The sequence below is a fragment of the Pleurodeles waltl genome, chromosome 10, assembly GCF_031143425.1.
Source record: "Pleurodeles waltl isolate 20211129_DDA chromosome 10, aPleWal1.hap1.20221129, whole genome shotgun sequence".
Lineage (NCBI taxonomy): Eukaryota > Metazoa > Chordata > Amphibia > Caudata > Salamandridae > Pleurodeles > Pleurodeles waltl.
Window position 1 is genome coordinate 441,279,565 of NC_090449.1, and position 17,488 is coordinate 441,297,052.

Genomic DNA, 17,488 nt, shown 5'->3' on the forward strand with positions numbered 1-17,488 from the left:
CAAGGAGGGGTTGAGTGGATGCCTTCTTCCACTGGTTCTGGAGGGGGCCTTGTGCCCAGTATGCTTCATCCTGCCAAGGACAGTGATAGTGGATGCATATCTCCACTGGTTCTGGAGGGGGCCTTGTGCCCAGTGATGCTGCACCTGGGGTGTGGCAGTTCCCATTCTCTCACCTGGGTGTCTGAGGCACGCGATGTGCAGGGAACAGGTAGCATGATACTCCATGGAGGCAGAGCCAGACTCCATCCTTCGGCGACTGAGGCTGCAAACTGCTGGTGGTTCAAGTGGTGGGTGCAGGGTCCAGGCCGTCTCCTGCATCCCTGGACGGCTGCCCACTGGGGATGCTGCTGATGACAGATGTAGTGGCACCGGCTGGGCATGTGGCGGTGCAGGTGGCTGTGCTTGCGGCGGTTTCTGCGGAGGAGATGCTGGCCGTGGTGCAGGTGCTCGTAGTGGTGGAGGGAGACACCAGGCCACCTCCTGCAGCCTCGGACAGCTGCGCACTGGGGATGATGCTGCTGACAGTTGTGGGAGCGGCGGTGCAGGGGGAGATGGCGGTTCAGGTGGCGGTGCTTTCCACGGTACAGGTTGTGGGCTGTCTGTACTGATGGGGTGGGCACCAGTCCCTCACCTGGAGGCTCCGAGGCCTGAAATGTCTTGCCTTGGGTTTTCTTCCCCACCTTGGCAGACGCTGCTGGGACCTTGGCACTGGTAGATGCAGTTTTGGAGGAGGCCTTGCTGGGTGGGTGGTGCCTCTTGGCCGTGCTGCATGCCGAGACCTTCTTCACCTTGGCAGGCGGCGGAATGGGTTGGTCCTTTGCAGGGTTCGGTGGCACACTGGCAGCCCTAACATGTGCCCCCTTTGATCCCCTGGGACTTGCAGGTACCACAGCAGATGCAGACTTGGTGGCTGAGGTGCTGGCCTGGGATCTTGACACCTTTGCCTGAGGGGAAGGACGGGGAGGGGGACGTAGGGAAGAGGTCAAAGTTTGCAAGGAAAGGTTTTTTAGACACACTGGGACGGTAAGATGGATAGGGTTTGGGAGTGGAGGAAGTGGGAGTGGTTGTAGGAGGTGTACATCTGCTGAGTTTGGGTGAAGGTGCATGGGCTAGATGCTGTTGTGAGGTGGATGCCTGTTGGGTGGGTGGGTGCATGGGTTTGTGTACTTTGGGAGGAGGGGTCCCAGACACACTGGGAGAGGATGCAGGGGACGTGTGCATGGTTGTGGGGGTGATGACTGCTTGTGTCGGGTGTGTTGTGATGGGCGTGCTGGTGATGGACGTAGTGGATGAGGATGTAGTGCATGCAGATATGAGTGGAGACACTACAGGGAGAGGGGTGGACGAGGAGGAGGAGGAGGGGGACACAGTGGAGGCAGTGGATGTTGGTGTGTCTGCATGGGGTTGGTGCTTGTGTGAGTGTCTGTGTGATGAACTGTGGTGCTTGTGTTTGCCTGTGCCACTTCTGTGTGTTGATTTCGGTGATTGCTGGTCTGAAGGTGTGCTTGCGATAGGCTGGGGTTGAGGGGATTGGGACTGGGTTGAGGAAGTTGGAGGCGGGAGGCTGGACACGGAGACAATGGCTGCCATCAGTGCTGAGGCCAGCACCTGAAATGCTCTCTGTTTGGCCGCCACGCCAGAATGAATGCCCTCCAGGTATGCATTTGTTTGTTGCAAATGCCTGTCGACACTCTGGGTGCCTTTCAGAATGGTTGACTGCCCAACAGTGAGGGATCTCAGGAGGTCAATAGCCTCCTCACTGAGGGCAGCAGAGCTGACTGGGCAGTGCCTGAGGTGCCTGGGGCAAAGGAGATGCCCACCCTCCTGGGTGAGCAGTCATGGGAAACACGCTGAGGGGCTGCTGGGAGAGCGGTGCTGGTGGGGGGGGGGGGTTGCGGCTGTACCTGTTGTTGAGGTGGGCACAGAGGTGTCTGCCACCGCCAGGGAGCTTCCATCGGAGGAGGAGTCGCTGTCACTGGTCTCCCCTCCTGTCCCTGTCATGGTACTCCTCTCGCCCTCGTCCCACTGGTGCCTTCACCCTCTGTAGATTCGGCCTCTAGGCCCATGTGGGATGCAGCTCCCTCTGTCGTTGGTGCCTCTGCTCCTCTGCCAGATGATATTAATGCACACAAGAACAGGGTGACAAAACAAAAAGGGGTGGGAGAGACAAGAGTATACACTTGGTCATTTCCAGCAACAACACTGGCGTACACAACACACAGGGAGCTGCCCTATGCACTAGGCCATGCCCAGCCAGTCACTAAGGTAGTCACAATCCCATGCGGGACATTGCCTAATGCCAGCATCTGCACACCTGACACCCACAGGACCGTGCCCAGTAGTATATGCCCACTAACACCATTGGGTTTGGAGTGCTTCAGAGGCTGCACACAAGGGACCTACCCTGCCATGATCGCCCTGGCCTAGGGGCACCCACAACCCCTACCCAGCTAGCTCCTAAAGCGTGCAAAGTCGGGTTTCAGAATCTGTACTCACCCCCTTACCTCATTTCCCCTTGCACCTCCTTACAGGTCAGGGAACCACCATTTCAGGGTGGCACATGGCATGGCACCTAACTGCGTCTCAGCACATTTGGGCAGCAATACAGACCGACAACGCCACACACGGATTTACGTACATTAGAGCAAAAACACCTGTGCAACCTATGTGGTACATGACCCTCTGCTCAACATTCTCCTCCATAGGGCCCATCCGCTGGGGCAGCTGATGAGATGGCATCATCCTCCGGTGTACAGACCCCTGGTGGACCTGTCGACAATGGAAGACAGACACATCATTATCACCTACAGACTTGATCGTGCCACAATCCAAAAACTGTGTGCCCAGTTGGAGCCAGACCTGATGTCAGCTATCCCCCAGCCCATAGGAATACCCCCTCTAGTGCAGGTTCTTTCAGTGCTGCATTTCCTGTCAAGTGGTTCCTTTCAAACTACAGTGGCCATGGCATCAGGAATATCTCAGCCAATGTTTTCCAACGTATTGTCCAAAGTGTTGTCTGCCCTGTTGAAACACATGTGCAGCAACATCGTGTTCCCCCAGGTGGATGATTTGGCCACAGTGAAAGCTGACTTCTATGCCCTGGGACATATCCCCAACATCATTGCTGCCATTGATGGTACACCTGTGGCATTTGTTCCCCCCCACAGAAATGAACAGGTTTACAGGAATAGAAAAAGCTATCACTCTATGAATGTGCAGATGGTGTGTTTGGCGGACCAGTACATCTCCCATGTGAATGCCAAATATCCTGGCTCTGTGCATGATGCCTATATCTTGAGGAATAGCAGCATCCCTTATGTGATGGCTCAACTCCAGAGCCTCCGGGTGTGGCTAATAGGTGAGCCCAAGGTCCCCACACAGTATAAGTAGGTGTCTGGGTATGGGGTTGTCCCTAAGGGTTAGTGTGTGTCTAACAGTTGTCCCTTGTTATTTACAAGTGACTCTGGTTACCCCCAACCTCTCATGGCTACTGACCCCGGTGAGGAATGCCAGGACAAGGGCAGAGGAACGTTACAAAGAGGCACATGGGCATGCAAGGAGGATTATTGAGAGAACTTTCGGCCTCCTGAAGGCCAGGTTCCGGTGCCTCCATCTGACAGGTGGATCCCTGTACTACTCACCGAAGAAGGTCTGCCAGATAATTGTGGCATGCTGTATGTTGCACAACCCGGCCTTGAGACGCCAGGTGCCTTTTCTGCAGGAGGATGAGCATGGAGATGGTCTTGTGGCAGCGGTGGAGCCTGTGGACAGTAAGAGGAGGCAGATGAAGAAGATGTGGACAACAGAACAAACATTATACAGCAGTACTTCCAGTGACACACAGGTAAGTGACTGTAACTCAACTTTACTTTTCAGTAATCTTTTGGACATTGTACATGGCAGCCTCTTACCGTCTGTCTATGGACACTGACTCTACCCTTTGGATTCTCTATTTTCAGATCTGTGTGCCTCATTCTGGCTCCTGCTATATGTGCTGCTGCCCACCAAAGGTCATCCTGTAGTATATTTCACTGAACATATATGTTGCAATGCTTTGATAATGTTGTACTAATACATTTTTTGATTCATGACACTGACTCCAGTATGGTATTTGTTTCAAGGGTGTTTATTTTGTGCCAATAAGTATGGGGGTATGTGCAAGGGGCTGGGGTGATGGTGGAGGAAAGTCCAGGATAGAGTCCAGTCAATTGGTATTACAGGTGCATTGTCCAAGGGGACATAGGCAGTAGAGCAATGGCAGTTCAAGGTGGACAGGGTGACATAGTAGGACAGAAGGGTGACAATCAGGAGAGTCTTATTTCCTGGCGGGTGTCTTGGCAATGTTCTCTGTCTTCTGCCTGTATCGCAGGAACCGTTTGCGTGGTGGTTCTCCTTCTGCAGGGGGTGGGGTGCTGGTGGCCTCTTGGTCTTGTGGCGGGGCCTCCTGTCCACTAGCGCCGGCAGAGGTGGAAGGCTGTTCCTCGGTTTGGCTAGTGTCAAGTGCCATTATTGTACCACTGCCTCCCTCATGGTCTTACCCATGTCAGCCAGCACCCCTGGTATGGTGACAAGATGGTGTATATTTTTGTTAGGTCCGCCCTGATCCCCTGGTACTGTCCCTCCTGCAACCGCTGGGTCTTCTGTAACTTGGCCAGTACATGGCCCATGGTCTCCTGGGAATGTCGGTATGCTCCCATGATGTTTGAGAGTGCCTTGTGGAGGGTCGGTTCCTTGGGCCAGTCCTCCCCTGTTGTCCTGTGCCTCTGTCCCCTGAACCGTGGGCCCACTGCCACTGACCCCAGGTCTCTGATTGTCCTGTGTTAGTGGGGTTGCCTGGGGTGCCTGTAGTGGTGGACACACTGCTGATTGACGTGTCCTGGGGACAGTGGCATGGGCCCGCTGGGTGGGTGCTATGCTGGTGTTGCCTGAGGGGGGAGTCTCTGTGGTTGTCTGTGACTGTGGCAGGGGAACCGACTGTCCAGAGGTCCCTGATGGGCCAGTTTGGTCATCCAGATCCAGCCGTGCAGAGCTGCTGTCATCACTGGGGGCCTCTTCTGGGGGACTGGATGTAGCTGGCACATCCTCTCCGGTGACGTTGGGTAGAGGTCCTGTTGGGATGCAAATGCATTGTCAATGTATTTGCGTGTGCCATCTTGTGCATGGCTGTGTTTCCCTCTATGTGATTTCCCTGTCAGCCTGGCCTTGTGTGAGATGTGAATTTGTGGGCTGGGTGAGTCTCTCTATTGGGCATGCTGGGGTGATGAGTGCCCATGCAGGTCTGTGATGGGTGTCCATGCATTGCTGTTGCATGCAGGCCTTGGTATTGGGATGGGTGGGTTGTATTAGTGGGGTAAATGTGAGTTGGTGGAGTGATGGGGATGGGGATAGGAGTTTGTGATGACATGCAGGTGGGGGAGGGGGAATAATGTAGTAAAGCTTTGACTTACCAGAGTCCAGTCCTCCTACTCCTGCGAAGGCCCTCAGGATGCATGATCGCAAAGACTTGCTCCTCCCACGTTGTTAGTTGTGGGTGAGGAGGTGGGTGTCCACCGCCAGTCCTCTGTACAACAATCTGGTGTCTTGAAACCACAGAACGCACCTTCTCCCGTAGGTGGTCCACCTCATCCCTTGTTCTTGTATGCTGTCCCACGGCGTTGACCCATTCCACAATTCTCCTCCATAGCTCCATTTTCCTTGCCATGGATGTCTGCTGCACCTGTGATCCGAATAGCTGTGGCTCTACCCGGAGGATTTTCTCCTTTTTCAAGACCCTTAGTTCCTGTGTGGGGTGTGTGTGCTGTGAGGTGCGTGGAAGGTGTATGGGTGATGGTGTTCTGTGGCTCAGATTGAGTGGGTGCTCCTGGCTTGTCTCTCTCTCTGGTCGCAATCTTTTTTTCATTGAAAGGGTTGTGGGTAATGTGGGTGTGTGTTTTATATTGGTGTGGATGTGTGGGTGTGGTGTGTGTACGTGTGTCAGGTGTGTATAGTTTGAATTGTCCAATGTGGTGTAGTTTTGTAAGTGTGTGTGTATTTTGAGCGCAGCGGTTTGTACCGCCAATGGTTTACAGCGGTTAAAAGACCGCCACGTTGGTTCGTGGGTCGTGATACTGTGGGCGTATTCCTGTTGGCGTAACGGTGTGGGTTTTGGTACTGCCATTTTATCACTGACCTTTGGTCTGGCGGACTTGTGTGGGTATCTGTAGTGTGGCAGTATTCTATGTGTGGGTCATGATACCCGTGGCGGATTACCGCCGCAGTCACGGTATGTTGGCAGCCGTCAGCACGGCTGTAGATGGCGTTTTCCACCAGGTTTGTAATGAGGGCCTGTATATGGTGACTTAACCATAAACTCCTAACATATGATTCCACCATATCTGACATTACTGACGCCATTAGCACTTTCCTGGGTACCAGTGGCACACCTGATATTCCCATAGTCTTGTTGTGGGACACCCGTAAGGCAGTGGTTCATGGCCACTTTATAGCTATTGCTGCCCGACTCACTCAACAGGGACAGAAGGGACAAGCAAGCTCTCCTCAGGAGGAAGCACACCCCCAATCTGGCTCTTATAAAATAAGGCACTAGCTCATGGCAGGTCACAAACAACTTAGGGCCCTAGACATAGATAAGGCGGAATATGCCCTCTTACGTATTAAACAAAAATACAGAGCATTGGGCAATAAGGCGGCCCACTTGTTGGCACATCGGCTACGGGCTCAGGTCCTCAAAGAGTAATGGAAATTGAGGGGGCCATAGGGCACCAGTGTGTACCAGGATGAGCAAGTTGCTCAAGAATTTGAACACTTCTACTCCACCTTATATGCGGGCGAAGTCGTTGAGCTGGAGGACCCTGAATCCTACGTAGTGCAAGTCTCTATGGACCGCATTCACAGGGACAGCCACCCTAATGAGGTACTTGCAGCTATCAATCGTCTGCAACCAGGCAAAGCGCCAGGGCAAGACGATTACACCTCTAATTTTTATATACTGTTTGCGGTTTCCCTGGCTCCCATACTAGCTCGCCTTTGCAATTCTTTTAGCGCCACTGGCATCCTCATGGACAATATGAGAGCAACAACCCTAAACTAGACAAAGACCCTGCACACTGCTTGTCATACTGCCCCATCTCCCTGTTAAACATCGACAAAAAGGTCTTCAGTAGCATCTTGGCGACCCACCTTGCTCCTTATATGCAGGGCCTAGTAGACCCTGATCAGGCTGGGTTTATAGCCGAGAGGGGCTGCAGCGACAATACCAAACGCCTCTGCCACCTCCTTGACAAAATCCAGCGCTCCTGTGTGCCAGCTCTCCTACTATCAATCGATGCCGAAAGGCATTCGTCTCAGTGCACTGGTCATATCTTCAGTTGGTGCTGAACAAGCTCGTACTTGGTGCGCTGTTTCGTCGCTGGATCTGGCACTGCTACACAGGCCCCACAGCAATGATTAGAGTTAATGGGCTATGCCACAACCCTTCAATGTTGCCCGAGGTACTTGTCAGGGCTGCCCCCTATCCCCACTCCTCTTTGCCCTCTATATGGATCCATTTTCAGAATGAATCTGCAGTCACCCAAACATAACTGGGATAACCATAGCGGTAGGGAACACAAACTCACCCTGTACGCTGATGACGTCATGATAGCCCTTACTCAACCATTCAGCTCTATGCCCCCGCTGGTGCAGGAACTGGAGGCGTTCGAACTAGCATTTTGGTTTCAAGTCAACCTCCAGAAATCTCAAGCATTTAATATTACCATCCTAAATACAACTTGCATGCCTCTCTCCCTTTACTTGAGGTACCCAAGGAGTCATGTACCTGGGCCTGCACATTCATGCAATGCCAGTACATACAGTGGAAAGTAACTATGCAGCGCTTCTCTGCCCGATCTGATCTCCTTTCATGGAAAGGTAACATCCTTTCTTGTGTGTGATGGCTCGAGGCAGCCAAAATGACTTTACTGCCTGAGGTACTCTGTTATGCAGAGACTGCCACTACAGCCCACTCTCCCGCCATGGGTACTTAGTAAACTACAACACCTTATTGATAGCTACATTTGGGCAAGTAAAAAGGCACACATGACAAAGAAGTGGGCTTAAATGACTCTGGGTGGTCTGGGCATTCACCATCTGACACAAGGAATTACCAGGTGGCCCAACTTTGATACCTGGTGGAGTGGTCTAGACCTTGCACAGAGAAGCACTGGTGCTTTATATACCAGGCTGTAACTGGGATTCATATCTGGACAGTGCCATGGCTGTCCAAACCCCATCCGCCACCCGGGGTGTATATTTTACCTGTAGTCAGGGCAACAAGGGGAACATGGAATAAGGTACAAACATAACGGAAGCTTGCCAGTCGCATCTTGCCCCAAAACCCCGATTATGAAGAACCCTGTCTTCCCTTCGACCAGGATGTACAAATGGACGTTGCGTAGATCCATTCTAACTGTGCTATACCCTGCAGCACACACTGGCAATACATTTCTGTTTGATACTGGGTCACACAACTCCACATACACCCACATGCCAGTCAACCCCCCAGCCATTTGTGAAGTGGCTCCTCATCCTCAACACAGACAAAAGTCTCCTCTCCGACATACAGTGCCTCAATGGCTACCATTAAACCCTCGGCGCAGCAGTGCTAGGAATTATAGTGTGAACTCCCCTTTACTTCTAAAGAATGATCTGACATACTACACTGAACTCCTACCTTTGCTTGCAGTGCATCAGGCTAAGAGACATTGCTCAAAATCACACACTGCTGGTTCTATACCCCAGGCAGAACAGCTAAATGGAAACAACACTAATTGCTCCCGTCCGCTGCCAGTGTGAATCCTGACTATTTCCTGCCTTGGACTGACCATTTACCCCCCATGTTGATAGCTTCACTCCCTATTGCCTAGTGGGGGCCCGGGGAACTGTTTTTTCCAGCTGCACTGGACGACTGTGCCAGCCAACTTTTTTGTGCTGGTGCCGGAGCGGAGACGGTGGACTGACGGCTGCTGTGACAACTCTGAGGGACTGCGGGAGATGGATGGCTTCCTAATACGGCGAGGGAGTCGACCCTGAACATAGTATTAGATTTCTGGTCCCCCCCTCCCGTTCATGCAGAGTCTGTGGGGGTAAACATTAGCCTTGTGACTGCGGCTGTTCTCGGATGACAGCGCGCAGAGTGGAGGTGCGGCAAAGCTCGTGGGGACGGACCATGCGTCTGGGCCTTGGCGGCCTGAATCTGCACCTCCTAGACCTGGAACTGTGAGGTAAGGGAGTCAGAGCCCTTTCCCTGTGGTCATAAACTCCTTGGTGTGTGGATAAGAGCAGCCTGCTGAATTCCATGGAGTGCGGCTGGTGCCACCCCGCATTGGTGGAGCCAGACTATTCTTGCCGGAGGACTAAGGGCAGGGACTGTGGCGGTGGCTTCCTCAGCAGTGAGGGAGCTGCACTACTGGAGATGCTTTGAAGTGCCTGCCACCCGGGGACAACACACAGAAGTATGAAGCTGTCCTTGCACCTGTGAAGTCCTGGGGTCCAGCTGGGACAGGATCACGCCCCAGAGCTGGAGGTACCAAGTGAGTCAGTCCTGCAATATTGAAAGTGGCGGTGAATGAAATTGGATACCTACTGAGGCCTGGGGCTTGGGATGTGCTTCCTACTTGGCTGGATAAACCCCCGGGGGTTACCTGGGGTAACACTTGGACATGGATACTTGTGGGCCCACCATGCAGTGCCAGGACAATGGAGTTGTCTCCCTCGTGCCCTGGTCGAAGATAGACAGGGGCAGTTGATGGTGTGAGAAAACACCCAGGGACCAGGTTCAAGTGGCCCAAAAAGTTTGGCCTCCCCCTGGGACCCACATCGTAGACTGTTGTCATCACTGTGGCTAACTCGGGAGAGTGTATCCTGATGGATGTCCCCCAAACTTGATCTGTAGTGATTCTGTTGCACAGGGTAGTCCACAGGTGCCGCCGGCATTACCCCTGATCAAGCTGAGGTGACAGTGGACTAGAGTTCTTGGTAACGGTAGCACCATGGGGGAGGATAAAAGCTCCAAGACACTACAGGCAAGTAAAATAATCAATTACATGCAGTCGCTACCACTTCCGCCCCAAGAAGAAGAGGGACCCTCCGGCAAACCCCCTGGAGGAAAAAATGGGAATGGGGATTCCACACCTTCTATGACGAACCTTGTGACTACGATCCAAGGATTGAGAACTGAAGTGCTCAACAGAATTGAGGCGGTCGTTATAGATGTCAACTTACTTTGCGCAGACCTACAAAAGATGTCTGATGGCCTCGCTACAGCCAAACAAAATATTGATGTTTAACAGCAGGAGGTCTGCAGCCTACAAGTTACAATATCAGACCTTCAAAAATGGACTGCACAATTGGATGAACTCATTGAAGACTCAGACTTTGTTGGGTTTCCTGAAAAGGCTAAGGGACCCTCTACTTAGTTGTTTCTGGAGGAATGGATAACCACATCTCTCATGCCAAAGAAACGCTTACATTTTTTCACAGTAGAATGGGCCCACAAGGTGCTGGTCCCTCTGCCTAAACCTGGAGCCCCTCAAGGGCTATTATTGCCCATCTTTTCAATTTCCGTGATTTGGACACAATTTTACAGTGGATCAGGGTGCAGGGCCCTCCGCAGTTCCAGGGTAGACCAATCTCAGTATTCCTGGACTACTCCCAACTAGTACAAGCCCAGAGAAAGATGTTAATGGCTGTCAAAAAGTGAATGAGAGATATGAAATTGAAATATACTCTACTAGTCCCTGCAAAGATTCACGTGCAGTATGAAGGTTCAGTACTCCTCTTTTTTAGTCTGGTGGAAGCTAGTGAATGGCTGCACGCTCTTCTACAGCCTCTAGTTCAGAATTCGAGTTGTCAAGGACGGGACCACTCTGTGCCACAGCACCAGTCTTCTTATCCTGTGCTGCAGAGAGGCAGATGGAGGAGTCTGGACGGCAACCAACCAAATGAAAGAATAAAAATGTGCCAGGATGGACATTGTGTACAGCTGCTGGACTGGCTGGTTCGGAGGAATCCATCAATCAACCACTCAGTGCTCCAGATATTTCTAGGGATAATACATGCTTGGACTGATTCAAGGATCTAGGTTAATAATTGGCATAGTATTATGTGTATTGAATACACCAAGAATGAATGTCTCTATCTGCATTCTGCATATATGTTCTATCATTTAATTTGCGAGTAAAGAATGCACATCAAAACTGCTTTGTGATGGGGGGAACTGTTTAGGGGAGGACAAAATGTTTCTTTGTGATGATTTCCCCTAGAATTTATGATAAGGATGGGAGTCTCAAGACGTGAGTTGGGAGATACGGGGGGAGCTTGAGTGCGGATTGCTTCACATCCTCTCTGATATCTTCACCTCTAGCATAGCAGACTTGCTTTCACCATTCTTGGGAATTGTACTTTAGTATTCCTTTCATTTGTGGGTCATGGGGTGTGTGCCAGGGCACCAAAGAGGGGAAGCATACGGGCAATCCATGAGTCCCCCCTGGGGGACTCATGGGAGCAAGCATCAGTCAAGCATGACAGAGCGTGCTGATGTAGCCAAGGGTAATAGGTCCAAGAAGAGACAAGAAGCAGGAAGTGTGGAGACACGGGCGGATCCACCGACAAGGAAAAGGAGCGACGCGGAAATGCCGAAAAGCATGAGGATGGACGTGCAACGACCGAAGAGGAAAAGCAGGAGCCAGAGGGTATTTGGGAGCAGGAGGAGAGCAGGAAGAAGACCAATATACCGCAACAGAAGAGGGGAGAACCCAGACTCACCAGGAGAGAAGGGAGCGAGCGGAAGATCCAGCCATGTCCCCGGAGGGACGTGGCTTTCGCAGGTACGTTACCGTGTATACGGTTCATATTATAACTTGCTGGGGTTTTCTGCAGGGAAGCGAGGAGGTGGTTTGGGCCACTGGCAAGCACACCAATAAAGTGAAAGGGGGCAAGGACCTAAAAATAATAATAAAATAAAAACACAACTACATCTATCTTAGGGGAGCACTGATGCTTTAATTGATTAGCTGGACCACTACTACGATCTATTGTCTGCCAGGTCAATGGTCCCACATAAGCAGGATATAAGGGCATGAAAGCCAAACACTAACCCGCGAAGCATGGTGTGACACACCTATCCAAGGGGACCCCTGTTGTTCTTTTTCATTTCTTTTTCCTCATAAGGACACCAAAGAAGTGACTCAGCTGATTATTATTCTTTATTAACCCCACTCACTAAAAATAGCACTCCCATCTTAAAGTGCACAATATCAAACAATAAACCATGACCAGAAGTGGATACTAAAATACGTTCCTGATAGAGACTTCTTGTTTTCTCTTCTCTCCTTCTCTTGCTGGCAATGTGGGAGCTGATAAGCGGGGAAGCTGGTACCTGTAAAGCAATAGAAAGGAAAAAGAGGTTACCCAGGGGCAGAAGACCAAGACCTGTATTAAAACAAACCAAAACTCCTAATAGACAATAAAAGTAAAACACACTCGCAAAGCATCTAAAAGCATCTGGTTGGAGATAAAAATTCCACAGTTTGTTTCACTATCCCAGTGTAATGTATATGTGTATACCTCCAGGAAATGTCCTATTACAGGGTGGCTATGGCAAGCCTACGACTGGTGAGTAGCTGGGAAAGAAGTCAATGGCACATCTGCCCAAGGGGTGGGGAGAGTTGGGTGTCAGAGTTTGGATTGCTTACTCGTCATGCTGGGTTAAAGTTTTATGTTCTTGTGTAAAAGATAATTTTTTTGCAGTTGTCAGAACAGCGAATCAGGGAGCTTCCAGAGGTGTAGCAGTGCTTGTTGGGAGGTGGATAACTTAAAGTAGGTAGATGATCAACGTTTCAGCTAAATGTATGACGTGTAACATTCGTATTATTGCCCATTTGAAAAACGTAAAAGGGTGTATGCCTATCTTGAACATTATAAGATTTTCATGGCATTCTTGCAAGAGACATGTTTGGGGGGACTGTATCCGCTCTCTCAGGAAGCGGTGGAGGGGGCAGATATATGCTACCTCATAATTAGGATAGGCTGAGGGGGTATTAATCTGGGTGGCACCAGGGGTACCCTTTCTACACTAAGATCATGTGTTCGATCCTGAGGGACCAATTCATAGTAGCATATGGTAACATTTGCGCACATCACAGTGACTGTCCTGTGTTTTACACCACAATTGCCCAGGCACAGCCCCCTCCTCGCAGCAAACAATATCACGTTGGAGCTCTATAACCGTGTTTTAAATAGAGACATCTACCAGTTCCCAACGCGCCAGAATTCTACGCCTCAAATGACTGGGGCACTTACTATTATGATGAGGGAATTACCTCTGAGTTACCTCTGGAGAGCTCGAAACCCATTCACACTTCGATTCTCATGTTACTCCCCTGGTGCGGGTACCCACTGTCATCTTGATTACAACATAGTATCGGAGGACATGACGCCTCAGGTGGTCATTATTGCTCACCTGCCACGGTACTTGTTGGATCATTCTCCCATGCTTCTAACCCTTAGTAAGAGAACAAGGAGACCACTGATCCCGTTGTGGCCTCTGAGAGCAAAAACGTTTTGAACTTATGGTTGAGAATGCTTTAACATTCTATTTCCAGGAAAATTGGGGTACATCGAATAGTAAAGCAGTGGATTGGGAGACGATGAAGTCAGAGCTCTGGAGAATCTGCCTCAAAACTACCTACGGGGTCCATCAACAACTCGAAAAAGACATTCAGGCCCGATAACAAGTTTTAGGAAACATTGAAAAAGATCTCCCTTCTGGACCTAAGTGTCTCAGGGAGTGGCGCAATGCTCATAAAACCCTACTGTATAATTGACGTAGACTAGAAAGGTACATATATATGGCATACCGTCAAAGTCTGCACGCTGAGGGTGACAAGACTGGAACCATGTTGGCCAGACTAGATTGGTGAGAGGAGTCTCACCCTCCTATTCTCAATATGATTGACCGAGATGGACACTTGGTATATACATAGCAGGCTATAAACGAAGTGTTCTGCTCGTATCTCAGCATCATTTATGCTCAGCCCATAATGATAAATACACGTATTATTGAGGATTACCTGTGTAGGGTATCTCTCGCTACTTTTATCTCGAAATCCCAAGAGGGTATGGACTGGCCCATCCCCTGCAAAGAAACTTTAACAGCGGTCCGCTCTTTAAAAACATTATAGGAAGTACGCAGCTATGTTGGTGGTCCAATTACTATAGGTGTACAAGGAGTCCTTAAAAAGGGGAGATTTACCACCCACCATGCAGGAAGCCATCAGAATAATGGTCCCCAAACCCGGCTGTGACCCCACGGTGCCTTCGGCGTATAGACCCATCTCCCTCTTAAATATCCATATTAAGATATTGAGAAATATACTGTCTGCCCACCTGCTTACCTGCCTTTCCTCTCTAGTGCACCCAAATCAGTCCGTTTTTGTTCCTAAACGTAGTACCCTAAACCATCTGTGACGGCTCGCTCATGTTTATCACTCCTCCCAACATCTTAACAAAAACTTGGCTCTAGCATTTTTTGTATATATTGAACAGACTTCGATTCCTTAAATTGGTCCTACCTCTGGCAAGTTCTAGGAAAGTTTGGTATTGGCCCCAAGTTTATTCAGTGGGTTCAACTATTATACACAGTACCTTGTGCCCAAGTGAAAACTGGTAGGGAGGGGTCCAACTTATTTATCCATAGTAGAGGCACACAGTAAGATGCCCTCTCTCCCCAATTGTATTTGCATTGGTGATGGAACCCGTGGCGGAGAGACTTCCCCAGACGTTGAACCCTTGGGTAATCACTATTAGGGAGACCACCCATGTAGTATCCCTATACGCCGATGAACCTTTATTATACCTTAGCCATCCACATTATGCAGTACCTACGCTCATGAATGTAATGCTGGAATTCGAAGAGGTGTTCAATCGGAAGGTGAATCCTGCTCAGTCCAAACTCTACCCTTTGAGGTCTGAGTGGACTACCCCAGGAAGCTCTCGCAACCACTGGAAATCTCCTGATTAACGAACAATGTGTGATACCTAGCAATTCGCTTAGCACCAATGGAGAAGAGTTATTTGGATCTTAATATTGGCAGGGTGGTACTGGGGCTTAAATCCTCCATGAAGTTCTGGAGGTACTTACCTCCCTCTCTCTCTCATGGGAATGAGTGCAGTGGTGAAGTTAATATTGCTCCTGTGCTACCTATAGGTACTCCAAGGATCGTTTTACAGCACCCCAGAGAGTACTTCAAAATAATTAATAGTATCCTCATTGATCTACTGTGGGTGGACAAACGTAGCCTGCTTGGTCTCTGTACGCTAAGATGGATGTGGGAGAGGGGTGGTATGGAAATACCCAGCATAGAGTTATACTATAAGGCTGCACAACTGCAACATGCCATCCACTGGCAGGACCCGAGGGATTCCTGGGAACAAACCCTATTTAAGGGGTCTCATAGGAAAGGAGAGCTTCCAGTAGTATTAATGTGGGGCTCAGGAGTTCCCCAAACTACTCCTTACTTGATACAACAGGTTGCAGAAGTCTGGGAGAGGGCAGTTAAGAAAGTGATATGCTGAGCACCGTTTGCCCTGGACCTACCCCTATGGATCTTGCTGCCATTTCGTAAAATAACGGAATCTATGGTGATCCGAAGGTGGAAAGACGAAGGATTCACCACTCTGGAAGACTTATACCAAGAGGGGGGCTTTATAACATTAGCTGCTGCAATTGACGCATTCCAGCTTAGGTCTGGCAAATGTTTGCAATATAGCAAAATCTCTGCAACAGCACTGGAGTTGTAGTCCTCCTTCCCAGAGGCCTTCCCTTGCTTGGCCACGATGAATACGCTCCTGGTGTTGGCGATGGGAGGTGTTATTGACAGCATATATATGGAGCATTACGTGAGGACTTGCCATGTACTTCACTACCGATTCAGTCTAGGTGGGAGGCTGTGCTGCCAGGGCCCTTGTCTGAACGTGAGTGGTGCCGTATTCATGAAGGGGTACTCTTAACTAGTTCAAATGGCCGTTTCCAACTCACACAAAACAAATTCATCCATCAGACTTCCCTCTCTCCTAAGCTTTTACATAGTCTGTACCCAGCGATGTCTGATGCATGTACTCGTTGCAGTCAATCAAGCATTGATTTTGTTCATATGGTATGGGAGTTCCCATCTTTATCGGCTTACTGGACCTCGACCTTAGAGATAAGTGATAGAGCCTCCAGCTGGAGAGTGCAGTGAGATTTATGACAAACTATATTAGGCCTTCTCCCCTCCCCCACCTCGAAAAGGTGAGCAGAAAATGTGTCCTCTTGGGCCTATCCTTAGCAAAACGTCAGATAGTCATACACTGGTTAAGCCAGAAACCCCGACTATAAAGCGTGGCTATGGGATGTTAGTGAACGGACTGAAGCTGAAGAGGTTCACATGAAGCATGTACAGACAGACGACAAACTGACAGATGACCTGCAAGCCTGTGCGGCTATGTTGGGAGATCTTACGAACTGTCCCACTGAGAACATTGACAATGGCGGCAATGAGAGACCACGTCTTGTAATGAACAATGTCCTGCACCCACTGTAGCATACATAAATATACTGCTGATACCATTTCCCCAAATTTTGCCAGGATCCAATTACCCAGGAGCAAAGGGGGAGGGGGGAGGACAGTTGTGTATGGGTTAGGTTTGGATGAATGGCACTCAAAAATATTTCATACTTCTGTCATATGATTTATGCTGAAAAATCAATAGACATTATTTAAAAAAATTGTTGGGGACAAGGCAGACACCCAGGTACATTGACACATATTCTCCAACAATGCCCCAAAATACAATAATACTGGACGGATGTCTTAGCTGACAATGAAATGCATGATCTTGACAACCCCAGGTTCCCAGCCTCATATTACTAGACCTCCTCACTGCCCTAAAATACCCCCTGAAATCAGTGAGAGAATGGGTCATCACACTAGCCCAATGCACAGCCAAAGAAGTCATACTATCCATGTGGGGCACGAATAGGACGCCAATGCTACTAGACTGGCAGCATAAACTATGGGAACTCCTTGACATGGAAAAGCTGACGGCAGTAGTAGACTCAAACTGCCACAATTTGATAAAGTTTGGGAGCCATGTATACAGTTCCCCTCCCACAAATTCAGGGAATTGACCTGCCCAGGATATTTACAAATACTCTGCCTTACATACACAGAACATAATAATAATTCAGATAGCAATATGAAGGCCTCATACATACTCCTCGCCCAATTGTGTCAGCACCCTATACACCTTCCTGCAGGAGGTTGTTAAGTGGACCCTCCCCACCTTCCTCTTTCCTTCCTTCCCCCTATCCCTCCCCACCCTTCCATCAGCCTACCCACCGTTCTCCCTCTTCCTTTGTTTCCACTTCTCCCCCTACTGTACATCACCAGCCAGTGGATGTAGATGAGAT

At 49.9% G+C, this 17,488-nt stretch overlaps 1 protein-coding gene across 4 annotated transcripts in view; it reads left to right on the forward strand.

Annotated features, from left to right (window-relative positions):
• The window catches only part of SMARCD3 (SWI/SNF related BAF chromatin remodeling complex subunit D3), a 2,604,506-nt gene that overhangs the window by 1,281,720 nt on the left and 1,305,298 nt on the right, over positions 1-17,488 (forward strand). The window lies entirely within an intron of this gene.